Source organism: Carcharodon carcharias, chromosome 5 (genome assembly GCF_017639515.1).
Source record: "Carcharodon carcharias isolate sCarCar2 chromosome 5, sCarCar2.pri, whole genome shotgun sequence".
NCBI lineage: Eukaryota > Metazoa > Chordata > Chondrichthyes > Lamniformes > Lamnidae > Carcharodon > Carcharodon carcharias.
In genome coordinates, this window is record NC_054471.1 from 126,628,261 (window position 1) to 126,655,591 (window position 27,331).

Below are 27,331 nucleotides of genomic sequence, written 5' to 3' on the forward strand. Positions count from 1 at the left end.
TTGAGGTGCTGGATGGGGTGTCAATCAAGCGGCCTGCATTGTCCAGTGTCCAGCTTCTTCAGAGCTGTTGGAGCTACACTTTTCCAGGCAAGTGGTCAGTATTCCCTCAAACACCATACTTATGCCTTGCACATGGTGGACAGGCTTCGGGGAGTCACAAGATCACTCATTAGACGCAGAATTATCAGCATGAACCTGCATCTGCATCAGAAGTGCTCACAAACCATCTTCTTTCTTTATGCAGGAGAAGATGGCACACAGCAGGCTCAAGAGGGAGAAGAAGGGAGCAGCATGCTTGAAATTCACCTCCTCACATAGTATGAACATTGGCTGCCAAGCTAGCAGGGGAGGACTGTGACCATGCCTATGGCAACAGTGAGGCTGGCCTCCCTCAGCCATCCAGTGAGGAAGCATACTTAATCTCTGCAACTTGAAACCCGAGGGTGAGACTCTGTGCAATGTAGGACACAGCCCATGCAGTCACTCATTCTCTCCTCTTTCCGTTATAGGTGCCAGCAGGAAGAGGGTGAGGCTAGCCCCCACACCTGAACTCAGCCCCGGTCCACAGAGGACCTTGGAAGCGGATGAGGACAATGAATTCTCACCTGTTGAGCCATCACAGCAGTCACCTACACCTCCCACCAGCCCAGAGACGCTCGCTTTGGTGGGTCATGGATCTAGCTTAGGCTGGGCCTCACACTGGTAGTCACCTTACAGACATGTGTCCACAGCAGCAAGAGGCAGTGACAGCCAAGGCCACTGGCGCTCGGAGGACTGCTGGAGAAGGGACCTCTGCTAAGTCCAATGAGCCTTTGGGAACGGTTATGGACAATAGATGCAGCAAGACGTGGAGGAACATCAAGCAGAGGTGTCAAGGGCCCTCAACAGAGTGGCACGTGAAGCGGAGGAGTTCATCGTCTGGTCTCTGATGTGGTGGCAAGAACAGTTGAGCACATCGAGGTCTCCATGGGGAGGATGGCAGATGCCATGGAGATCCTGGTCCATCAGAATAACCAGTTTCTGCCGGAGATGCGCTCAGGCCTGAACTCCATTGCTGCAACCAAGGGTGAGCTTTTGTAGTGGCTACACGAGAGGGGGCCTGGGCACCTCGACCTCCTTCTTCTCAAAGAGTCAGGGAGGGGCCCTCAGCACCCAAAGGGAGAAGGAGCATCAGCCGGACACCATGGGGCCTCCACCCAGGACTCTCCAAGGATATCCAGGCGTTCTGAGTCCCTTCTGCCTGTGATCCTATCAGCTCCAGCCTCTGGGACCCCTGAGGGTGCACCTGCCCCACAGCAGGAGACCCAAAGAAGGCGGGGGCGCTCGAGGCCTTGGGGTCTCCAGAGTACACCCGCCAACATCATTAGCGACAACAGGGCAGAGTGGTCAGCAGGCTGCCTCCACCTCTGCTGCTGATGTCAGGGAAGCACCTAGACGGAGTGGTAGGGTAAGGAAAATTAAGCAGTTCGCTCTGGTAGCATGGGTGTACAAGACATAAATAGTTGTTGAATCTTTGTAAATTGCACTTTGAGGTCTGCTGGGTTTTTCTTGCTGCTACTTGTGTTAATGTCTGTACGCACCCCACCTCCCACTTTCAAGAGGGTGAGCCAGCCTGGGTCAATATCCCCCTGAATCAAGTCTACACATGGAGGCATTGATCTTTGCCAAGACCCTAGCAAGCCATGTGCGAGAAGCCTCCCACATACACTGTTCCCTTTCCCTCCACTGTCTTTCTGAGTCGATACTTTTCCCTTGTCAGGATAGCTTATTAGGGTTCCCCTTAGTTGTCCAGCTGAGCTAGCCACAGAGGGACCCTCACCCTCCCACCCTACCGCACCCTCTAACAGTTACTGAGCCCTCCCATCATCAGTACCCTTGGTTTGCCCCACAAGATTCCTCCATTGACACCATAGATTCCTCCCTATGAACCCTCCATCCCCCACCATCACTGTCCTCTGTTTCCCACTGACTCTGCACCGTTCTCCAGTCCCTTAGCCCCATCACCATCTGCAAGGCTCCATGGTTCCATCTAACCCACCCACCTGGCCTTCCAACCCCCTCTGTCTGCCCCACCCTGGCTTTCATTCCCCCATTGTGTTCCAGCACCTCCTTCTTGTCTGCCCTTTATTCACCCCACCCCTGCCTGCCTGTCACGCTGCTGGTGGCGGCGGAAAATTCCCGGCACAAATATGAAGATGGACTTGAAAAGCTAATACTATTCTTGTTTGAATTTAGGAAATTATGGGTGACTTGAAAGAGAATATGAAATAAAAGGGCAGGGTAGATACTGATAGACAAATTCCACTGTTTGAAGGAATTATGACATAAGGTTAATTCTAAATCGGTTCTTGAACAATTTTTTTTTGCACAGAAGGGTGTAAATATGTAGAATGTGTTATTGGTTGATGCTGGGATCATGGGCTGGATTTTTAACACCTGTTGGGTCTGGGAACGGAGGTAGACAGGCACTAAAGAACTGTGCTGCCAGCTATGCCAACTTAGTACCAACACATACCAACACATGAGCCCCCATGAAACCCTGTGCCCTGTTTCCCGGTTGCATCCTGTCCCTTGGCCATTTTCCTGGAGGCAGGTGTGTGGCACTTAAGGCCAACTGAAGGAGGACGGCTGGGATTTTCTTGTCAGCCTGCAGGTTCCCAGAGGCAGAAGGGGGCAGTTTAGTTGCCTAGAGGTGGCCTGCTAGTGGTAGACTGGGGACAGGTGTGGTGGGGTGGTGGTGGGCCCAGCACTGCAGGCACAGTTAGAAGCCTTCCCTGCCTGCCTGAGTTCAGCTGCAGTTGCAGATCATTCAGTGGAGCAGCTCCCCCACACAACAGTGCTGGCTCGGCCCACCCCATGCCCCTACTGGTGAAAATGGGATCTGTCAGAAATGGGGGCGGGACTTCCAGATCCAGATTCTCAACATCCTCAATGGAGGTATATCAGCCCCAAGTGGTAGGTGGCAGCGTATTTCCATATATCCCAACATTCCAGTGCCACAATGACATGATTAAGCTACGTAAAATTATTTTGAATAATTTGCACAATTGGGTTCGTGGACTCACTAGTCACTGGTGCAAAGCCAATAATCCCTTTCTCACTTTTCTTAGTAACATAGCTAGTCATCACTTTCTATCAGAAATGCTGGATAGTATCTGTGTAACCAGTGAGTGCGTTGTTTCCCTCTGCCATACAAGTACCACCCGATGGAACATCTTCAAACAGACACCTAGCCACCCATAGCCAATATTAATTGAATCTAAAGAGGTGAAGAAAGGGTCTCGATAGATTAATAGAAGAAATTTTATTAATTTTTTGCTCCCAGTGTGGAGCTTAGTCCACTGAGAGTATACATTGCTTCATTTGATTTTCCACCATGGGTTAGAAAATCATATGCTTCTGGGATTTTTAATTTAATGGGAAATGCCAGGCAATGAGATGAAGAATCCTTTAAATTTTCTAGCTCCAGCATATTTCCTTTCTTCACTGAGATTCACTAATGCTTTGGAATCAATGGAATGCTGGATTCAAGACCTACTTGATCGCTACAGGGATGAACAATCTGGATGTAGCAGCAACCTGCAAGGATGTGAAACTCGTACATTAGCTCAGAGCTGAAGGCCAGCGAGTAATTGAGCAGCTTACAAAATACACATCCATGTTTGATACGGCGGTAAGTGTTTTCAGAAAATACTTCAGGCCAAAGAAGTGTCTGATGATTGAATGATAAACATTCTGCCAGAGTTGTCAGAGAGCCCATCAGGGTCGGATACTCTCAAAAGTTTGCCCAAAATGTGGAGGTACTCATCGATTCACCATGATCTGCTCGAGGAAAAATATGTAACTCATGCCTAAAGGCGCATAGGTTGTTGCAGAGGAAGACTTCATTAGTTCATCACGTGGAGGAGTCCCTTGCCAACGATGCCCACATCCCATGAAAGAATAAATAAACCAGAAATTGAAGACTACATAACCATGAATCCTGTTACATGAGAGGAGTTGAAGGCAAAATCAGAAAAGACACTGTATTGCAGAAAGTAAGCCAGTGCCTAGAAACCAAGTGGTCTCGCAAAATAGAGGAAGAACTGGATCAGTACCACAGAGTATGCGATGAACTCACATTGTTTGATGGCAAATTCTCCTGTGGTGAGTAACTCACCTCCTGACTCCCCAAAGCCTGTCCACCATCTACAAGACACAAATCAGGAGTGTGATGGAATACTCCCCACTTGCCTGGATGAGTACAGCTCCACAACAGCTGGACACCATCCAAGACAAAGCAGTCCGCTTGATTGCCACCCCATCCACTACCTTAAACATTCACTCCTTTCACCACACAGTGGCAGCAGTATGTACCATCTAGAAGATGCACTGTAGCAACTCATCAAGGCTCCATAAACAGCACCTTCCAAACCCAAGACTACTACCGTCTAGGACAAGGACAGCAGATGCATGGGAAGACCATTACCTGGAAGTTCCCCTCCAAGCCACACACCAACCTGACTTGGAAATATGTCACCATTCCTTCACTGTGGCTGGGTCAAAATACAGGAACTCCCTTCCTAACAGCACTGTGGGTGTACCTACACCATACGGACTGCAGTGGTTCAAGATGGCAGCTCACCACCACCTCAAGGGTAATTAGGGATGGGCAATAAATGCTGGCCTAGCCAGAGATGCCACATCCCATCAATGAACAGAAAAAAAACTGTATCGAGCCCAGAACTCGAGCGGTTATCCTGAAATCATTACAGTAATGTATATTACATCATGCCCATGAGGGACATTTAGGTGTTGTTAAAATGAAGCAATGATCCTATAAAGCAGTCTGGTGGTCAGCCATAGATTGCCACATAGAAGGGTTAATTAGGAAAAGCACAGCTTGTATAGTCGGCAAAAAATCTGTAAATCCATATCCCACATCTCTACAACCTGCTGCAGGGCCAATAAAACCATGATAACAACTCCAAGCAGATATTTTTGGAGAAATGCAAGTAGCCCCAAGCCATAAACATCTTTTGCTTGTTGGTCATGACCTACATAGCAAATGGCCAGAAATTGCTGCAACAAATTCGCTAACCACCACTTCAGTCACTGACATTCTAGACAAGTTGTTTACAGAATGGAGACTATCATTACAGACAATGGACCACAGTTTATTTCCAGTTAGTTCACTGAGTTCCTAGCAAGCTCACATCATCTTTATCAAAACCAAAGCAGATCTAGCGATTGTACCAATGCTTATGTTTTCACAAAAAGTGAAATACGAGACACATGATAGTGAGCAGACCCGGATATTTCAAGGAAAGTGATTATGAGGATACATTCCGTTTTCTGATGTGTGACCACAATGTTGATCATCTGTCTCATTGAGCTGGCACATAGAACCACAATCTCAAGTTCGTAGAACTCAGCACCATCATCAGCAATCTCCATATTTCAAAGACTTTACTTAGAGAAAACAGAAACGCTGAACTCTAAGAAATGACTCAATGTGCATATGTTTGTTGTTTAGGATGGTTATTTAAAATAAGGGTCCTTTAGTTTTACAAAGGGGAAAGGATGCAGTATTCGACTGTTCAATTGTTCTGTTTGATTATGTGTGTCTGCTGATGCTTCTCTGTTCTGTGTTGTTAGTCAAGCCTAGATGTGGTTATTGAGAAAGAGAAAGCAAACTGAAACTAAAAGTAAACTGTAAGCATGAGGGCAGACAGTTCAAAAAGCACTGGTAAATAAAATTCCTGTTGTGCACATAAGATCATAAGAAATAGGAGTACGAAAGGCTGTTTGGCTCATTTACGCTACTCCGTCATTCAATAAGATCATGGCTGATCTGATTGTGGCCTAGCTCTAATTCCTGCCTGCCTCCCATAACTCTTGACTCCCTTGTCTATGAAAAATCTGTCTAACTCAACCTTGATAAATTCAATGCCCCAGCCTCTTTTGCCCCCTGTAGAAGGGAACTCCAAAGATTAATGGCTCCCTGGGAGAAGAAATTCCTCCTCAGCTCCATTTTAAATGGGAGACCCCTTATTTTTAAAATGTTCCCCTGGTTTTAGATTCCTCCATGAGACCCACATCCTCCCAGTATCTACCCTGTCAAGCCCCCTCAGAACTTTATATGTTTCAAAAAGATTACCTCTCATTCTTCTAAACTTCAATAAGTGTAGGTCTAACCTGCTCAACATTTCCTCATAAGACAACCCTTTCATCCCAGGAATCAAGCTAGTGAACCTTCTCTGAAGTATATTCCCCCTTGAGTAATAACCTTTTATGTGGCATCTTATTGAATGCCTTATGGAAATCCAAATACACTACATCTATTGGTTCACTTTATCTACCTTACTTGTTCTATCCTCAAAGAACTCTAATAAATTTGTCAAATACAATTTTCCTTTCACAAAACAATGTTTACCCTGCATGACTGTATTATGATTTTCTGAATGTCCTGCTACTACCTCCTTATTATAACCAATGCATCAAACATGTGTTGGGCACGTTTGGTGGCCTGAGCAGATAATATGACGAGATGGCCAAAAATCAGTTTCACGACATTGTGAAACCAATTTGCAATCGTCTGCTCTGCCCATCAATGCTGGGCCACGTTTCCCATTGTCAGATGCCGGGAACTTCATTGTAATGCATCTACATAAGCCCAGCTCACCTGAATCATCCCCCATGCTGGATCATCCAGGTATCATGCCGATGTGTTTCACAACTGTACATAAGCAATGTGCACCTGGCGAGTTGCACTTCGCTCAGGACTTTGAGGTTTGTTTGCCTACCTCATTTCGAGCAGCAGCTACAGTCATCAGCACCAAGCTTCGCTGGCAGCACCGCATCACTTTTAGGGGAGCTCTCTACCTGCCAGACCAGCCATTATGCATGGGTGGCTTTTCAACGGCTGCAAGGCTAGGGCTTTCTTAGGGAAGTGGGAGAAATGGCTTCAGGCAAGGGAAGACGCTGCAGGACGAGGGCTGTACTGGGGAAGGGGGGTATCCCAGGGTGTGTGTGGGGGCACAAGTTGATCTGTGCAAGTGGTCTCAAGATGGTGAGGGTTGAGGAGGCAATCTCCAGAGGAGATGCAGCCAGATGGAGATATCAGCCTAAGTGTGAAAGAGTGAGTGGAGATGTCCCTTGAGCTGGCAGTGAGTGAGTCGCCAGTGAATGAGATCATTCACCTGCATTGGATGGTCAACCTCTTCTGTGCAGCACTGATCACCACTGCCATTGCCTACCAAGCTGGAGTGGTAATGTTCCTGCCCATCCTGTGGCTAGGGGATAGAGGACATCATAGCAGGCCCCCACAGCATCCAAAAGGTGCTCGTGGGATGCATCATTAAACCTAGGGGATGCAGTCTTCTTTCCTTTTGGGGCCATGTTTTCTGTGCAGCAGTCCTGGGCTGGAAGCACTGAGAGGTGTGTGCGCGGCTGCACTTTAAATGTGGTGCTCCACATGATGAAGTGGCGAGGTAACGGTGTGGTGGGTGAATCAGAGCCCGCCCATATCGAAATGGCATGTTTCCCAAAAATGCATGATTAATGAGATGGGATTGGGATGATACGGCGTGAGAAGCCAAATCTGTACACAGTACTCCAGGTGTGGTCTCACCAATGCTGTGTACATCTGTAGCAAGACTTCTCTACTTATATACTCCATCTCCCTTGTAATATAGGTCAACATACCATTTGCCTTCCTAATTAGTCGCTGTTCCTACATGCTAACCTTTTGTGATTCATGTACAAAAACACCCAGATTCCTCTGTACTGCAGCATTCTGCAGTCTCTCACCATTTAAATAATATTCTGCTTTTCTATTCTTCCTGCCAAAGTGCACAATCTCACATTTTCCCACTTTATACTCCACCTGTCAAATTTTTGCTCACTCACTTAATCTATCTATACCCTTTTGCACACACTTTGGGCAGAATCATCCCAGATTTGCACTAAGTGTGGTAGCAGGCAGGAAAATGAATGTTTTCCCACCCACTGCAATGCTTGTTCAACTGGAATTATAACCAATGGTACTGTGGAGCCCCACAGACCTTACATCAAATGGCAAGCCAACAGTCTGGGAATTTTCTTAAGAGCTTTTTTCACTCCAGCTTCAGGGATACTATTGCATCCACCACAAGTTACAACAGCAGAGCAGGTGAAGCTCTGAGGAAATATGAATACACTCAGTAAAAATGAACTCCTTGGATAAAAATTTCCTCTATTTGGAAATCATGGGCAGAATTTTCCATTTGTTGGGCGGGTGGGCCCGACCCAGTCGCCAGTGGGCGCGGAGCCTATTGCTGCCGGTGAAGCAGGCTGCGCCATCATTTTACCAATTAAGGCCCGCCCAGCGTGTTTTACACTCCCGTGGAGAGCGGAATTTTCAAATATGTGGCGGGCGTACACAGACCGGTGGTCCAAGGGGAACTGGCGGTCTGTATAAAGAAAGGCCAGGCAGCCTCCTTTAGGCTGTTCACCATGGCCAGCAACAGGTGCAGGTGGTCCGTATAGTGGGCTCTGGGGGAGGGCAGGCCAGAGGAGGAGGGTAAGCCAGTGGGGGGCCAAGGTGCCCCTCGCTTCTCTGATGCCTGCCTTGCTGCCCATCTCCAAGAGGTGGCAGAACGTCGAGATGTCCTGTTTCCCAGGGATGGCCTTGCAGGAGGTGGCAGAGGTGGTCAGCTCCCAAGATGCTGTACGCTGCACAGGGACCCAGTGCTACAAGCGCTTAAATGATTTGTTGCACTCTGGAAGGGTGAGTACCATGTCGGCCTTGGCCATTTAACCCAGCAGGTAGCCTTAGCCTTTGAGGCCCCCTCCCCCTCAACATCTTAGTGTTGATACTGCATTGGGCATTTGGCACAGGCTGGGTGGGCAAACAGATAGCTACCACGCTTACATCAGCCTTGGTGGTTGATGAGAAGATGGGTTCTCCCCGCAGCATATGTTGGTGTTTGTCGCATTTGAGTAGTCTGGGGGCAACCTGCAGGAGATGCAGCCAGGCACATACTAAGAACTCCAACAAATGTCTTATAGATGGTGATGAGATGGTGGAAGGGAAGCCTCAAGGTGTTGTGGCCAAGAGCCATCTGCTGGCCTCGGCACCGCACCTAGTTGCGCCTCCTTGCCATGGGCACTAAGACCTGTGTGTTATTGAAAGTGATGGACCCTAAATGTGTCCAAGGTGGCCATTGGGGTAGGGGTTGGGAGCAGTCATACTATCTTCTGGTGACTGATCACCAGTACTGTGGACAGGAGCCGCAAGTAGCCTCAGATGGGGCACTGTGATTGGGGTGTGGTATGCACGTGCAGAGTACATGAGCGATCACCTCCAATAAATGGTGTTCTCTGTTCTGCAGGTGAAAAATGAACACAACAACCAAGAGCGTTTGTGCACATGCTGCACACCATGACCCACTTCGAAGAACAGGCCATGGCGTTGGGAAGAAGCCACGTGGCCAAGTCGGCAGGTGTCGGTCAGGCTGGGGTGCAGCGGCCAGGTATTTGAGGCCCACAGTCCCATCCACTCTGTCTTCCCACCATCCAAAGCACTGATGATTTCTGCAATCGTTAATACACAAAGGTCCCTCGGCCCCTTGAGCATGCATGTCTCTCGCACCTTCCCAAGTTGCCTTATCCCATTTCTGACCACTATCCCCATGGCCTAACATACCATGGCATCGCTGCTGCACATCCAAATACTTATTGCATCTTAGGAGAGTTTGTACCTCCACCACCCTTCCAGACAGTGCGTCCCACATTACTCTGTCCAAAAGGTCCTCAGCACCTTACCTGTCAACCTCGTGGCACTCAACTTAAGTAAATGCCACCACGTTAGTCATCCCTCCACCAAGGGGAAACATTGCCTGCTGTCCACCCAGTCTATGCCCCTTATAACGGTATGAAGGTCAATAATGTCAATGTCCTGTGCTCCTCGGCAAATGTCACAAGTGTATACAATGTTTCCTCATCACTGCAACTCTCCAGGCCAGCATGCATCCAGGTCAGGAACCGCTGCACTCTCCCCACTCCAATGCCATGCCTCCCATGAAGTGCAGGTCACAACTGAACACAGAAGTGTAACTGTGGCCTCGACAGTGTTTTCTGCACTTGCACTTGCAACATGACCTCCCTTTTCCTACATTCTATTCCTTGGCTAATAAAGGCAAATCTGGCTTTTATCTTGTTAAACGCCTTATGTTCCTGTTCTGCGAACTTAACGGGTCTGCCCAGCAAGGTCCCTGTAATCGTCCTTACTTTCCACGGTCCTACCATTTCTCCTGTATTCCCGTACCTTGTTTGTCTTGCCCAAGTGCTTAACCTCACACTTATCCACATAACATTCCATGTGGCATTCCTTAAGGCCATCTGACCAGCCTGTCTGTATGCGCATGTAATGTTTGGGCCTCCTCTTGACTACTTACCACCCCACCAATGTTCATCTCTTTAGGTTCTTGAAGGTTGAGCGCATTATGAGCCTGGGGGGGATAGGGGTGAATTGTGTTACTGACTGAACACTAAATGATCCACTGTCCTCCTTGTTAATTTCAGCATCACCACCATATGGCCGCCAGGAGGACATCCAGACCCCCCCCTCCACACCTGAGGGGCGTCAATTGGCATGAGCATCACGTCATTTCAGCAAGCCAGGCACCAGCACAGCGACCACATTGGTGGGGAATATAACGTTGGCTAGTGTCCCGGGGCACAGTGGAGAGGGATCTTCACAATCGCTGGAGGAGATGGCATGGACAGAGAGTGCCAATGGTCCCCTGCAGCCAGTGGACTGCAGGGGACCAGGCACATGCTGAGTAGGGCAGTGATGATGTCCCTCTGGAGATGTCCGTCATGCAGCAGCTGCAGGACAAGCGGCCGGGCGCGCGGGAGCATCTGGCAGGGTTGCATGAGGGTGTGCTTCACTTGGTCTCTGTGGTGGAGGAATCCAGGCAGAGTGTCAGTGATGGCATGAACCTCAGGACAGAGCATCAGGATTCCTCCATTGAGAGACTGGCGACTCTCATGGAGAGGGGCTTCCAACAGATTGATCAGCATCTAATTGAGTTACATTTGGACCTGCAAGCCCTCACAGCGCTAATGGCTACAGGTGGTCATTGGCAATGTGGGAGTTGTTCTGGGCACCAAGTGTCCTAGCTCGGTGCCTATCCATCTGTGGTGAGCAGGGAGGTCCAATGTGAGGTCCAGCAGCAGCTGCCTGTCGTCTCTGTGAGCTCCTCTCAGGACACTCCGGATGAAAGCAGCAGCTCCTACACCCTTCTGCCAGTGACCATTGCATCCGTTGAGGCTGCAACAACTGGGGAGGTGCCAGTTCTGGAACTGGCCACTCCCTTCCAGGCAGGGCCAGCACAGGCTTCACGGGCCAAAGGATGTTCGCCAAGGTCATCAAGGCCAACAGGACGGCAGAGTCAGCAGGATGTCTCACAAGCCATTCAAAGCGATGGGGTAGCACCAAGACAAGGCACCTGCAAACGTAAGCATAAGGCGGGTTAGGCACTCCATGGGTTTCTCAATGGTGCTTTTCTGTTGCCCCTAGATTAGGGAATTTATTTTTGTCAACATTGGAGCAACATTTTGTCATGTTTTTGGTGGCACCATCTGATGGATGGGAATAAAGTCCACATTTCTGACCGTGACTGAGGGTGTCTCCTTTTTGCTGCATTTGTCTGTTTCACAGACATATCATGAGTGCTTGAGTGGACATTGATGTTTCTGTACTAAGCCCTTAGTTGCAGCTGATGAGTGGAAGATGTAGCACTTAAGTGCCGTGTATGGATGCGCCAGGCAATGCTGGTCCTGCAGATCCATATTGTGAAGCTAGCTGAAGGTTCATTGGATTAAAGTGTCCCAACTGTCCCTGCCTCCTTGGTGTTGTTGTGGGTCGGCTTGCTGCCCCTCATCATTGTCCTGCGCTTCTTCATCCTCTGAGCCACTGCTGGATTCATCATGTGCAGCCGCCTCACTGCGTCAAGGTCTTCATCGTCAACTGCGTCCCCCCTTTCCAGCGCAAGATTGTGCAGAGCGCAACATGCTACCACTATCAGAAAGATGCGATCTGGGGGGTACTGGAGTGCACCCCCTGAGCGGTCCAGGTATTGGAAGCGCCTCTTGAGAAGACTGATGGCTCTCTCCACCACAGCCCTTGTGGAGCAGTGGCTCCTATTGTAGTGCTCCTCAGCTTCTGTTCTTGGATAGCGGAGAGGCGTCATGAGCCACCTTCTGAGGGGATAGCCCTTATCACCCACCAGCCATCCATCCAGCTGAACCGGAGCACTGAAGAGCTCCAGCACCTGGGAGTGTCTGAGGATGTAGGCGTCGTGGAAGCTGTCTGGGTACCTTGCACAGACTTGTAGAATCAGCATCCTGTGATCACACACTATCTGAACGTTCATGGATTGGAAGCCCTTCCTGTTGACGAAGGCACCGGGCTCATCTGCTGGCCCCTTGATGGCCACATGTGTGCAGTCTATAGCACCCTGGAAACGGAGGAAGCTAGCTTTGGCCGCAAAGCATCTGGCTCGCTGTGCCTGACTTGCCTGGTCGCAGCGGAAGTGGATGAAGGTCAATCCATGTCTGAACAGAGCCTCTGTAACCTGCTTGACACAAGTGTGGATAGCTGATTGGGAGACACTGCAAAGATCACCCACCGAGCCTTGGAAGGAGCCAGATGCATAGAAGTGGAGGGCAACTGTGACCTTCAGAGCTGCTGGCATGGGGCATCCACCTACACAGTTAGGCGAGATCTCAGGGCCAATCATCTGACAGATGTAGTTGACTGTTTCCCTTGACAGTTGGAGCCTCCTTCAGCACTGCCCCTCAGTCACATTGAGGTAGCTGCTTCGCTGCCTGTATACCCTGGCAGCAGGATAGTGGCGTCTTCTGCGGCCCCTTCCACCTTGGACAATCTCTTGGACCTGCGCCTGGCCTGCCAAAGGTGGCTCCCCTGGAGGCTGATTGTCCACTCCTGGCCTCCTCCTTATTCAAGCCCTCCCTTCCTCCTCAGAGGAGCTGCCTCCAGTGGAGATGTCAGAACCCATACCCAGGCTAAATGGAGGCCTCCGGAAAGCTGGAGGCCCGATAAAGATTCCTGTCTGCAGAGTACTCAGCTGAAGCTTCAAAGTACAGAGAAAGCTGTTGGAAATCGATCTGAACTGTTACTGATCACACAGGCAAGTTTAAAACACTTGCTGCGATAAATACTTTAGATAAAACATTGGCAACCCCACTGAGCCCACATATCCCACTTGTGGATGAGTTTTGTTAAAAAGTCACTGACCCGCTTGCCCATTGCGCCCATGCGCCAAGCCGAAGATCACACGGGCGCCTCAAAATCGGCATTGATTGCTAAGTTAAGGGCCTTAACAAGCCCTTTAATTAATGGCAGGCGCGCGTCGCACTTCATCACACTCCCGCCCAGCTAAATATCGCGATGGCGCGTGATGTCGGGACGCTCGCCCGACATAACCACCTGCCATTTTAAGTGCTGACATGTAGGGCCCGCCACCCACACGTCATGCATAAAATTCTGCCCTATAAGTATATTCAAAACAATCCTTCTGCTTGTTTTTTATAGTAAAATTGCAAACTCATCCATTTCATTTTATGATTTCAATACAAATAACAGAGATTTTCTCTGCATTGTTCTGCGTGCTTAATTCATAAAAGGACCATTATTGGAGGCTGGTGTCGAAAATCTAAAAACTGTTTCCACTACAAACTTCTGCCACTGACCATTTGTGATGTTGCTGGCCATGCTGCGGCCAGGGCCAGGATACAGGTCATCACAAAGGGCCTCCACTGCATCCAATATGTGCTCGAGGGACACGTAGTTAGATCAGGGGGCTGCAATCTTCTTGCCTTTCAGGGCCATTTCTTCTTTGCAGTAGTGGTGGGCTGGAAGCGCTGAGAGGTGTGCACGTGGCTGCACTTTAAATATGGCACCCGGCATGATGAAGCGGCGAGGTGATGGTGTGGTAAGCGAATGAAAGCCTGCTCACCATCGAAATGGCGTGCTTCCAGGGGATGCATAATTAATGTGGCGGGATTGGGACAGTACAGCGTGAAAAGCCACCAATGCAGCCAGCGGGTAAAACATTCTTTTTCCCCACTTATTGCGGAAATCCGGGATGATTCTGCCCATTGTGAAAGAGAACATAGTTGAGACACTGGGTGAACTAAATTTGATCAAGAGGAGGTATTAGATAGGCTGTATTTAAAGTTGGAAAGTCACAAGGACCTGATGGGTTGCATCCATGGATACCGAAGAAAGGGTGGAAATTGCACAGGCACTCTCAATAATCTTCCAATCTTCCTTCGATACAGGGGTGGAGGATTGGAGTATTGTAAATGTTACACCCTTGTTCTAAAAAGGTGTAAAGATAAACCTAGCAACTACAGGCCAGTGAATTTAACCTCCATGTTGAGAAAGCTTTCAGGAATGATAATCCAGAATAGAATTAACTGTCACTTGGAGAAATATAAATTAATTAAAGAAAGCCAGTACAGATTTGTTGAAGGCAAATTGTATTTAACTAACTTGATTGAGTTTTTTTGAAAGTATAACAGAGAAGGTTGATGTGGTGCACATGGACTTGCAAAAGGTGGTTAATTAAGTGCCAAATAATAGGCTTGCCAGCAAAGAGACAGTGAAAGTATGGATATGAAGTTGGCTGAATGATAGGAAACAGAGAGTAGTGGTGACCGGTTGTTCTTCAGGGTGAAGGAAGGCATATAGTAGGGCTCCAAAGGGATCGTTTCTAGGACCATTGCTTTTCTTAGTATGTTTGAATGTCCAAAACTTGGGTGTGCTGGGCACAATTTCAAAATTTGCAGATGACATAAAACATAGAACTGTGAGAAGGATAGAGTTAGACTTCAGGAGGACATAGGAGGGCTGATGGAATAGGTAGATAAATGGTAGATGAAATTTAATGCAGGGAAATGTGAAATGATACATTTGGGAAGAAAAAATAAGGAAAGGGAATGTAAAATAAAATGTGATATTTTAAACGGGGTGCAGGACATAGAAAATGGGTACAAATACACAAATGGTTGAAGGCGAAAGAGCAGGTTAAGAAAGTGGTTTAAAAAGCATTTGGGATCTTGGGCTTTATAAATAGGGATGTAGGAAAAAACAAGGAAGTTAGGACGAACTTCGATAAAAACATAGTTTAGCCTCAACTGAAGTATTCTGTCCAATTCTGGGCACCACACCTTAGGAAGGATGTGAAGGCTTTAGTGAGGGTGTAAAAAAGATTTAAGGCCTGAAATTTACCCTTGACGGGTGCGCATGATCAATGGGCCAGTGAGTGGTTGGGAAACAGGCCCCCAACCATGATTGGTCCAGGACTGCAATTTCACGCTGGCTGTCCAATTAAGGCCTGCCCAGCATGAAACACATCCTCCTAATGGTCAGGAAGGGCTAGGCGGGAGCGTGGGCCTGTTGGACATCGGGTCTATTTCCCAGGACCGTTAAAAACGGCAGAGGCAGCTCCCTGAAGGCTGCAAGGGGAGAATCATGTTCAGCGGTCTGCAGACTGGAGCTATGGCCTCAACAGCGGCTGGAGATGTCAGGCGGGAGGGCAGGTTGGGTGGGCACTCAGCCCTCCCCCCCACCCCGCCTTTTTTTTGGGTGAGTACCTCATGGTCCTCCTGGGGGAGGTGGGTGTCAAGCGGGACACCCTTGTTCCCAGGGATGGTAGGAGGAGGCCACTGCACTCAGCAAAAAAAGCTTGGGAGGAGGTGGCAGCCCAGGTCAGCAGCCACAACACTGTGCAACGCACATGGGTGCAGTGCCACAAAAGGTTCAACGACCTGCTGCGCTAGGCAAGGGTGAGTACCATGTTGGCATGGATAAGCATGGAGAAGTTGTAAGGGCTGGCCAGACACCTCCCCCCACCATCCCCATGGAAATCAGGGGTGTTAGAGTCTAACTGCCAACTACCAATGACGCAGCAGCTGGCCAAGAGGCTGAGCCCTAGCTGCTTGGACTGAGTGCCTTGCGGCTCGAGGGCCACGAAGCAGATGTGCCCTGCAAGATGTTTCTCAGGCGGGGTTGGGCAGGCTGCAATGGCGCTGCAGGTAGAAAGTGGACTAATCAATGCTCCTCTGTCCTTTCAGGAGAAGGCAAGACATAACGACACAGAGAAATAAAGGACAGGCGGAGACCCCCCAAACCTCCTAATATTGATTTGCACTGGATGCATTGGAGATGGAGAGCCACCACCCAGCTCGTTCAGCCAGTCATGGAGAGACAAGGGTCTCTTGTGAAGATAAGAGTGCAGTGCATAAAGGTGAGAGTTTCAGATTGTGCAGTCTCTCCATTGATGGGAGCCTCAAAACCAGAGTCCCCATTGATTATTGAAAGACGATGGCACCATGATGCAAATCTCCATTTTCTCACCAGGATGCCTGGTATGCACAATAACTATGTGATGACTTAAACTAATGACATGTCGTTGTTGTTCCTTAGATTCGCCTGCAGGCACTCGTTTGCAGGACCCCAAAGAGCTACCCTTGATATCAGAGGACCACCTGGCTTCAGATGCACCTGCATCACACCTGCTCTCTGAACTAGGTGCCAGTGCAGATACAAACACCTCGGTGGGCGTTAGATCGGTGACTAGAATGTTGCTGCACAGCGGTGAGGGTATTTCATACTCGCTTGAGGTGCAGGTGGAGGTAGAGGCTGCCTAGGGCACTGGTAGTCGGAGGATTGCTGGAGACCAGGACGAAGCTGAGTCAAAGGCGGATGATGAGCCTCTGGAGTCGTTCATTAGGTGGCAGATACTGGATGTCCAGCAGGATGTGTGGAAGGATTTGGCGGAGATCCATGAGGGTACGCATGCCATGGTCTCTGTTGTGGAGGAGTCCATGCAGAGCATAAGCACTGTGTTGACCCTCATGGCCAAGCACACTGCCTCCTCCATTGAGAGAGTGGCGACTCTCATAGAGAGGCAGCTCTAGGGACAGAGTTAAGGGTTCCTGGGGTTGCGCTCGGACCTGCAGGCCCTCACGCAGGCAATAACCTCAGGTGGTCAGCGCCAGTGTGGATGAGGTACCCAGTATCCCAGCTAGGTGCTCGTAAAACAATGGCGAGCAGGGAGGTCCACAGCAACCTCACATTGGCGCACAAGCTACTTGTCATCCCTGGGGGCTTCTTTCAGGGGTTTCTGGATACAGCAGCAGCTCTTCTGTCCCTCTGCCAGTGCCTGTGGCATCCGGTGAGGCTGTGATGACTGGGGAGATGCCAGTTGTGGCACTGGCCGCTCCCTCCCAGGCGGGAGGGAGCTCCATTGGTCAGGAGACAACCGCCAAGGTCATCAAGGCCAACAAGACAGCAAAGTCAGCAGGCTTCTCCAATGCTGCTGCCAGCGATGGGGGTGGGAGGGCATAAAGACACAGTACTCGCAATCTTAAGTTTAAGGCAGCATGAGCACAAGAGGGACCTGTTCACAGATGATATACTGTTCTGTAATGTTTTGTTTATATGTTTACTGCTATGGGCATTAACATCAGAGATGGTAATGTTCATTTGTCTTGAGTGTGTAAATTATATAAATTTTGCTTTTGTCATAATGGCTTAAGCATGCTTCGCCTTATTTTTGAGTGCAGGGTACGCTCTAAATTTTATTCCACAGGCATTGAGTGGACTTTGAGTTCAAATGAAAGGTTTATTTCAGACATCCGGATTGGAGGCGGCAGTCCTGGCATGAGGCGGAAGCAGATCTTTAGCAGCTTAGCTGATGGAGCACTAGGATCAAGGCGTCCCAGGTGCCCCTGCATCCCTGAAGGATACAGAGGTCTGCCTCTATGCCCTCAGCAGTCTCCTCACCATGCTCCTCTTCTGAGTCGCTACTGAATTCATTCTCTGCGGCCTGTGGAGCTGCGTCAGGATCCTCTTCCTCCAGTGGGTCCCCCCTTGCCAGTGCCAGATTGTGGAGAGCACAACATGCAACCACTGTCAGTGACACCTGCTCTGAGGGGTATTGTAGTGCTCCCCCTGAACGTTCTAGGCGTCAGAAGCTCATCTTCAGAAGACCTATGGTCCTCTCTACCACTGCCCTTGTGGAGGTATGACTCCTAATATAATACTGCTCTGCTTCTGTTCTTGGGTGGCAGAAAGGTGTCATTAGCCACGTTCTCAACAGATAGCCCTTGTCGCCCAGCAGCCAGTCGGGCTAGTGCACTAAATAGCCTTGGCGCCTGGGAGTGTCTAAGGACATAAGTGTCATGGGAACTGCCAGACTACCTTGCACAAACTTGCAGAATCTGCGCGTTGTGGTCACAAGCTATCTGGACATTCATCAAGTGGAATCCCTTTTTGACGAAGGCACCCGGCTGACCCGCTGGCACCTTGGTGGCCACATGTGTGCAGTAGACTGCACCCTGAGTCCAGGGGAACTCAGCAATCGATGTATTATCAGAAGCCCGCTGGGGCTCCTAGCCTGCCCACCAACCTTAAGGTTGGACGGGCAGGGCATTTAACAAGCTTAATTATCCTGTCAATGGCCTTAACTGATTTCGTTGTCCGCCCGCCTTCCTCAATATTTAAATAGACCGGGAAGACATCAGGGGTTCCTCCCGATGTCATCCCGCATCATTTTCCCGTCGATGAGCAGGCCCCACCCCCAAATCACCGACGGGAAAATTCTGTCCCCTGTCACCAGCTGGACACAACTGTGGACAGCTGATTGGGACACTCCACAAAGATCCCCCACTGACCCCTCGAAAGAGCTTGAGGCATAGAAGTTGAGGGCCACTGTGATCTACAGAGCCACTGGCATGGGATTTCCACCCACACAATTGGAGGTGATCTCAGGCCCAATCATATGACAAATGAAGGTCACAGTCTCCCTGGAGAGGCGGAGCCTCCTTCGGCACTGCACCTCAGACATATTGAGGTAGCTGCAATGCTGCCTGTAAACCCTGGCAGGATAGTGGCATCTTCTGCAGCTCCTTTCGCATTGGACTACCTACTGGCCTGCACCCCCTTGTGCCTGCGCCTCTCCTCCCACAGGTCACTTCCCTGGAAGCTGCATTGTACTTGGCCTCCTCTCCCTTTTGCCCCTCTCTTCCTCATGAGAGAAGGTGCCACCAGTGGAGACCACAATCCCTATTACCAGGGTTACAGAAGGCTATCTGATACCTGGAAGGGTCCACACGGTCAAAATTCCCCGGAGACCTTGGTGACACCAAGGAGTTTTGAAATGAAGCCTGGAAATGCTAAGAATGAAGCTCAGAGCAAAGATGAATCTGTCAAGTTCAAATAAGCAACCTGCAGCAAACTATCTCCTAAACTCCTCACTACTCACAATGGCAATGCTGTTGACCTTTTTTATCCCACCCTTGGATGAGATTCTGCAAAAAGTGGGCCAGCCTGTTTTGCCTGTGTGATGAGCATGAAATTGCTCGGGTAATGTAAAATTGGGTTCAATTGGCTTTTTAATGACCTTAAGTTGCCCTTTAATTGTTAGTGGGTGCAGATCTGACACCCATGCCTGCCTGCTGACCTGAAGATTGTGCATATGCAGGATGACGTCAGGACGCTCGCTCAATGTCATCTTATGTGATTTTACAACTGTGTCCACTCACGAGGTGTAAAATTCTGCCCTAAGGGAATAGTTTCAGGCTGAGGAGCTTCAGTTTTATGGATAGATTGGAGAAGCTGGGGCTGTTCTCCTTGGAGAAGAGAAGATTGAGAGATTTGATACAGGCGTTTGAACAGAATATATAGAGAGAAACCACTGGCGGAAGATAAAAGAATCAGAGAACACAGTTTTAAGGTGAATGGCAGAAAAAAACAACAGTGAAATGAGAAAAATAACTTTTGTATGCAGCGAGTGGTCAGGATCTGGTCTCTACTGTTTGAGAGGGTGTTGGAGAAAGATTTGATCATGGCTTTCAACAAGGAATTGGATAAGCACATGAAAAGCAAAAAATTGCAGGGCTACGTGAAAAGGGTGCAGGCACAGGACTAGCTGAGTTGCTTTTGCAGATAGGTGGCACTGAAATGATGGGCCAAATGTCTTCCTTCTGCGTTGTAACCATTCTATGATTCTAAATGTGAAGTGATACATTTTGGCTGGAAGAACAAGGAATGACAATATAAGCTAAATGGAACAATTTAAAGATGGCGTAGGAACAGAAAAATCTAAAGATTTACATATATAAATCTTTGAAGATGACAGGACATGTTGAAAAGGATATTTAAAAAGCATGTAACTCGCGTTTTTATAAACAGCGGTATAGAGGACAAAAGCATAAATCATTAGTTGCACCTCAACAAGGGTACTGTGCTGGAGTTTAAGTTAGCTGGCTCACCAGAAGCTGGGCAGTTGATAAGGAGTTGGGTTCTATATAGGGAACTATATAATTTTATCTCCACATGTCTGTGTGATGTCACTGATCAGTTCCCTGCCTAGAAGACATCCTGGTTGACAGGCTAGGTTCGTTTGGGAGGGGAGTAGTTTGGTGGACATAGCATTCATCTGGCTTTATATCGGACATTCCGGATTAAGTAGGTCTGGTATTCTGTGCCTTAGTACACTTACCTCAGTGAAGCACCCACAGGGGCCTGTCCTTGTTCATTTCCCCATCTCCAGAAACTTCAACCTATTGAGGCATAGATGTTCAGTGCTACTTGGTAAGGCCAGGTAACATGAATGCTATGTTAATGTGGAATCTTCCTAATCAGACTATTTCATGGTGTAAAGTAATACAGGAAGAAAGAAAGGTTCTCAAATCTGATTGAGATGCTATGACTGGTGGCATTCTCCCCAGGTGCCCAAATACATGTGGGATATGTTACGTGATCCCTTGTTTTATGTATTTAATAATTTACTAGGCACAGGGATTGGAGGCAGCAATGTGATATCAATATTTAAAAAGGACAGAAAAAAGAAATGACTTCAGTTCTCTAAAGTTGTTAGACGGGATCATTAAAGAAGTCTTATTTAACCAGCTGGAAAAAGTAGGTATTATAAGAGATGCCCAACATGACTTCTGAAAAGAAAGCCACATCTCCCTTGCCTAGTTGAATTTTCTTGAACGGCTAACTTAGTTGATGAATGAAGGTAGTTATACCAACATTACTTATTTGGATTTTCAGAAAGCTCCTGACAAGATGCCACACAATAAGTTACTTTATAAGATAGTTTATGCAATAGCAGGGCAGACCCTGGATTGCATAGCAAATTGTTTATTTCTTGTAAGCAAAAGAATGGGCGGGATTTTCCAGTGTCGCCCGGAAAATCGCAGCCAAAGGCTTTCATTTATATAGTGTTTTTCACGCCCACTGGGAATGTTTCAATACGCTTAACAGCCAATAGTTATTTTGAAGTATCATCACTGTGCAATGTGGGAAACGCACCAGCCAATTTGCACACAGCAAACTCACACAACTGCAATGTAATAATGATCAGATAAACTGTTTTTGTGATGTTGACAAGGGGGTAAATATTGGCCAGGACACCGGGGATCATTCCCTTACTCTTCTTCGAAATAATGCCATGGGACCACTTAAATCGCCTTCAGCAGGAAAATGGGGCCTCAGTTTAATGTCTCATGTGAAAGACAGCAGTACTCCCTCAATGCTGCACTGGAGTGTCAGCCAAGACTTTTGTGCTCAAGTCCTGGAATGGGACTTGAACCCAGAACATTGTGACTCAGAGTGCTATTAATGAGCTATGGCTGGCACAGAAGCAGGAGTACATTATTAATTGAAATTGTTTTGCATGAAGACCAGTTACTTGTGAAGTTGTAAGAAACTGTAATATTCCCTTCTAACTGTGAAATCTATGGTTGAGACCTGCAAAGCTATTCAACTTGTGGGCATCGACAGCATAGATAGGATACAAAGGGCTGTTTACTGTGGCCAGTTGTACAGAAATGTGGCCAAACTTACCAGCATGCCTTGGGAACCTGAGGACTGTGTTAAAAAGTAACCTTCCAATAAAAATTCGCTGATGTGAGACATTCTGAGGAATGAGGATAATTTTGCTTTCTATGCAACAGATAACACCAGATGATATCAGTCTGATAGGGGTCATGAAACAATATCTGCATTTGAAGTGAGTAAGTAGGCCTTCGAAGTTCTGTAAAAGGTAGAAATGAATTGGCTTTGAGGTCTGATAAGAGGAACCAAGGCCAGGACAAATTAAAAAGAATGCCAATTCAGTGACTTAAGTGGCATGAAGGATAGGAGCGCCGCCATTGTAGTCAGATTGTAATAGAGAAATGTCTAACAAAGTGTTTAAGTTTTAAATTTACTTGAAAACTGCAAGAAGTTGACACAAGCTGACATTGATTGATGGTTCTGGTATTATCTTATATTGAAATGCAGAGAAGTTAACTCCACAAGTAGTTTTATGTGTTTTTTCTTCTGCTTTCTACTATCACATTAACTCTGCTTTTTAAATTTACCAAGCAACAACTTGGCAAGATGTCAGTATTTGAGAGACTCTGATTGTTTAATTTTCATGGTGGTCTTAGAATGTGTGACTAAAAAAATAAAAGGGTGTTCTGCTGCTGTGTGTGTGGTAACAGTCTAAATAGGTGATGGAGATTTAGTGAAGGAATTTTAAGAAAGGTGGACAGTGTTGTGAAACCATATTTTATATCAAAAATGATTTTTGAATTTATTGCCTCAAAACCCTTAAAAGACACTTTTAAAAGACTAAAGCTACATTTCAGTGACATGGGATCATAGTCAAAGATGGCTGCACATTTTCATCACTGTACCTTCTACATTCCAAAAACCATTGAAATGAAAATAATCTGTCTGAAAAACCAGGAATAATGACCTTGAAAGAGGGTAGATGGGGGCCATCTCCTATCCCATTAGCAAAGTGTCCAGACAATTACCTGGGTACTCAACTGGGCAGAGACAAACCATTAGACATAATAACTTGGACAATGGGACCCTGACTGAGCGAGGAATTCCCACCCATGATCTAATGAGGATTTATTTGGAATACACTAGCCATGATCTTATCTGGATCGCTGGGCAGTTGGGGAAAGAAGGTCATGTGACAAGCCAACCCTTTCTGTGTTTTAAGCACCTGCTTACTCTGTACACCTGGACAAGCAACTGAGACACTGAAGTAGGTTCCTTTGAACGGATTCCTTTTCTCTCTCTCTTCATCACTTGCAAGTTTTTGAACCCTGTCTGCTGATTTTGACTATCTAGATGCCGCAGACAGAGATTTTAAAAAGAACTCAACCCAATGCTGTTGTCTCCAAAAGAACATATATATCATCTGTCTATTATGTTTCTATGTTTCTATAGCTTTAAACTGCCTCAACGATGAAAGCAGCAGAACTGAGTGAAAGCAGCAGAAACAGTGAATTCAGCCTGAAGCTAGCCATGTAATCAATCTTCAAGCGTCATATACCTCTTTCAATTTTACTGGACTCTAAATTACTTAATCTATCTTCCCCACTCTGCAATCTAATTGTTTGCGGGTGAACTGCGAGTGTGGTTGTGCATTTGTGAGTGTGTGTATGAAAGTCGGGCTTTTAAAAATTACTTTACTTACACTGGGTTAAGTACAATAAAAGCTATCCTCTTCTTAAAAACTCAAGAAAACCTGTTGGATCATGCCTTTTATGGTCACAGCATGTAAAAATGAAATTCTCACTGAACTGGCAAGTATATCCTTTTTAAACAAAAACACAGTTGTGGTCAAATAAGAGGGAAAAGAGGGGAGCCATTTGACCCTTCCTCACCTGATGGTAACAATAGTATCAGGGAGCTCTAACTCCATGATTTAAACAACAAACTCAAAACGCAGTGTGGCCTAAGGCAGATTTTGGTACGACTGTGAGGTCCTGTAAGTATAACATGCAGTTCATTATTGAAAGGAAGGTGTAAAAGTTGCTGCTACAGTCAGAAGAAAGGGTGGCCTGATAAATAATAGAACAAACTACAATTGATATGACTGCTCAAAGTGATTGAATGAAAATCTCTTATAATGAACTTGACATTGTTTTGCACGGCTGACTGGTTCATAATTAACCAAAACATTGGGCAGAATCTTCTGGCTGGCATGCGGGTGGAGGAGTCCGCATGCCAGTACTTAAAATATCGCGTGCTGATGTTGCGCGAGTGTCCCGACGTCAGCACGTGGCATCGCGATATTTCGGTCAGTGGGCACACTATGCAGTGGGACGCGCGCCCGCCATTAATTAAAGGCCTCATTAACGCCCTTAACTTGCCAACTGTTGATGATTTTCAGGGGCCCGTGCAAACTTCGGCTCGGCGCATGGGCCCAATGGGCAGGCGGGTAGGTGACTTTTTTTACAAACCTCATCCAGCGGCGGGATGAGGTTTGATAGCGGTTTAAAAAAAGTTTCATGAAGTTTTTGTTTATTTCATTAACATGCCCCATCTCATGTGACATTTTCACATGAGGGAGACATGTTAATTAATTTTTTTCTGTTCTATTTTTTATATTTGCCAGCCTTTCAGCAATCTCCCTGAGGCAGCACTTTGCCTCAGGGAGATGTGCGCTCTTTCGCGCGCATGCGCGAAAGAGCCATTCTGGGATTCCCTCCCCCCTACACAGGAAGTGTATATCGCTTCCCATCAGGCAGCCCACTGAGCGGGCCTTAATTGGCCCGCCCACTTAAAATGGTGGCGGGGCCCATTTTGGCGGTGGCGATCGGCTGCCTGCCTGCCGCCAAGCCAGTGGGGCCCACCCGCCCATCAAGGGCAAAATTCTGCCCTTTGAGAATCTCACTTACTTTCTGACTTTCATTTGGGACTGTAGGAGAAATTTGGACTAAAGGAGGTTTATCATACCTTTCTCAAGCAAATGATCTACATGATATTGAGTCCCTCTCCAATCTTCACTAGATATGTGAATGACTTAGTTTCTTCTCAACAATTCCAATCCTATACTTCTCCTTATTACCTTGGTACTTTTTTCATCATGGCCTCTAACCAGCACTGAACTTTCAGTTTAATTCCTGGTGTATTATGACTCATCTTCAATTTCTTTTGCTTTTCTCCTACTTTGCTATTGACATCAGGCTTATGCAATCTAAACCCTGTCTTAGGAGCATCTAACTAGTAAGATGAACAACCTGTTGTAGACTGTGGGGTTATTTTAGACGAGAATAGAAAATTGTCTAAGCTGTTTCGAAGGGAAACATGGGAATTACTGCCTATTTTGTCACCTAGCAAATACTTCTGTGAAGATCTCTTCACAATCTGAACACCTCTTTCTGCAGCATCAATCGACGCTGGGTGATATGATGGCATTAGTGTGTGTTTGATTCCATTCTTACTCAGAAACATTTCAAACTTTTCTGATGTAAATTGTGGGCCATCATCTGATGCTAACACATCTGGCAACCCATAAATTGCAAACCAACTGCTCAAAACCTCCATAGTTTTGGCACTTGTGGTATTGGAAATAGACTCAACATTAGTTATTGCTATTGACTAAAACAAGGTACTATTTCCCTTCCACCTCAAAGAAATCAACATGTACTCGTTCCCATGGTTTTCTTGTGTTTGATCATGGAATAAAAGGGACTTTGTTTGGATCATTTCTCATTCTGAGAAACACTTCACAACCTTTTAATATCTTTATATACCTTTGGATACCAAAAATATCTTTTTGCTGCTGCTTTCATACTGAGTATTTCTGTGTGTTCTTTGAAGTTGCTCTAACAAGCCCTCTCTAAGCCTTAGCAGAATAATGACTCCTAAACCCCACAGGGGAAAGACTTGATCTGCACTCAATTCATTTCTACATGTGAAATATGCCTACAATTTCTCATCATCACACTCTTTAGGCCAGCCATTCATGACATAACTGAGCACTTTACTGATGTTATGACCACAGCCAGTGTTAATTGCTGCATAAACCAAATTCCAGAGGGAAATTGGTTTACAGACCATACCCTTTTTTTGTATTCTGAAATCGAGAAGATGACATACTGATCTCAGCAGTAAGAGGCCCAGAAACACTTATGAGATTTTAAAAATTAAAAGTAAAACTCTTATTAACAAAAATAAAAAAGCTTAAGCACACAAGATTACAGTTACACAATTAAGGGTAGTCTTACAAAACATTCCCCCAAAAACTTTCTACTTGGTCAAACCCACAATCTAAGCAACACTCCCTTATAGATGTCTGCTATGAAATCCAGTAATATTACACAAGGCAAACTGCTGTAGCTTGAATACAGATGTACCACATCGCTTTTACCCGCTTCAACTCTGTGGTGGAATCCACTACAGAATAAAACTGCTTGCTACAGCCCAAGACTTTTTTCTGGCAAACTGCATCCTCTCCCAGCCCAGGGCTCCAGCTATCACTCAACATCTATATCCAGCTATCCACAGTAACTCTAAAATACCTTTTCCCCCCTTTCATCTCTGTTCCATTGTTTTCACACCTCTTTGAAACTCAAATCCTTCCAAATATAAGATCTTTCATGTTTCCATCTTGTCTTTGTTTCTGGGTCAATAAAAAATAATATCCTCACTATGGTTTACCTATGGAGCTCCTGCAATGTGCAAACATGTTCCCTTTCACCTCTGACTCTCCTTTGATATTCAAACAAACTCTCAACTTATCTAAAAATGCAAACAAGATGGTGTTAATTAATGATCTCATAGTGAAAGCACCCCTAGATAGCAGCAACCATAATATGATTGAATTTTACACTTAGTTTGAGGGAGAGAGGAGTGCATCCAAGACTATGTTTTTAAACTTAAATAAGGGCAATTATGAGAGCATGAAAGCAGAACTGGCTAAAGTCAATTGGAGCAAATTAGGTTAGAGATAGGTAAATAGAGATGCAGTGGCAAACATTTAAGGGGATATTTCAGAATACGCAGAATAAATATGTTCCAAAGGCTTAAGAAAAAATTCCCAAGGGATGGACATACCATTCTTGGTTAACTAGAAAGGTGAAAAATAGTATCAAAATTAGCATAAAAGCATATAATTGTGCAAAAATAAGTGGAAGGTCGAAAGATTGGATGAAAAAAAAGGAACAGCAAGGGATGACTAAAAGATTAATAATGAGGGAAAAGTTAGGGTAAGAGAGAATGCTAGCCTGAAATATAAAAACAGAAAGCTTGAGTTTCTATAAATATTTTTAAAAGGAATGAGTTAACTAAGTGAGCATTGGTCCTATAGAAAGTGAGTCTTGATAATGGATAATGGAAAATTGATAATGGAAAACAAGGAAATGAATTGACAGGTATTTTGCATCAGTCCTCACTATAGATTTTAGAAGTAACATCCCAGAAGCAGCTATAAATTATCAAGAAATGGAAGGGAGGGAGGAACTCAGGAAAATT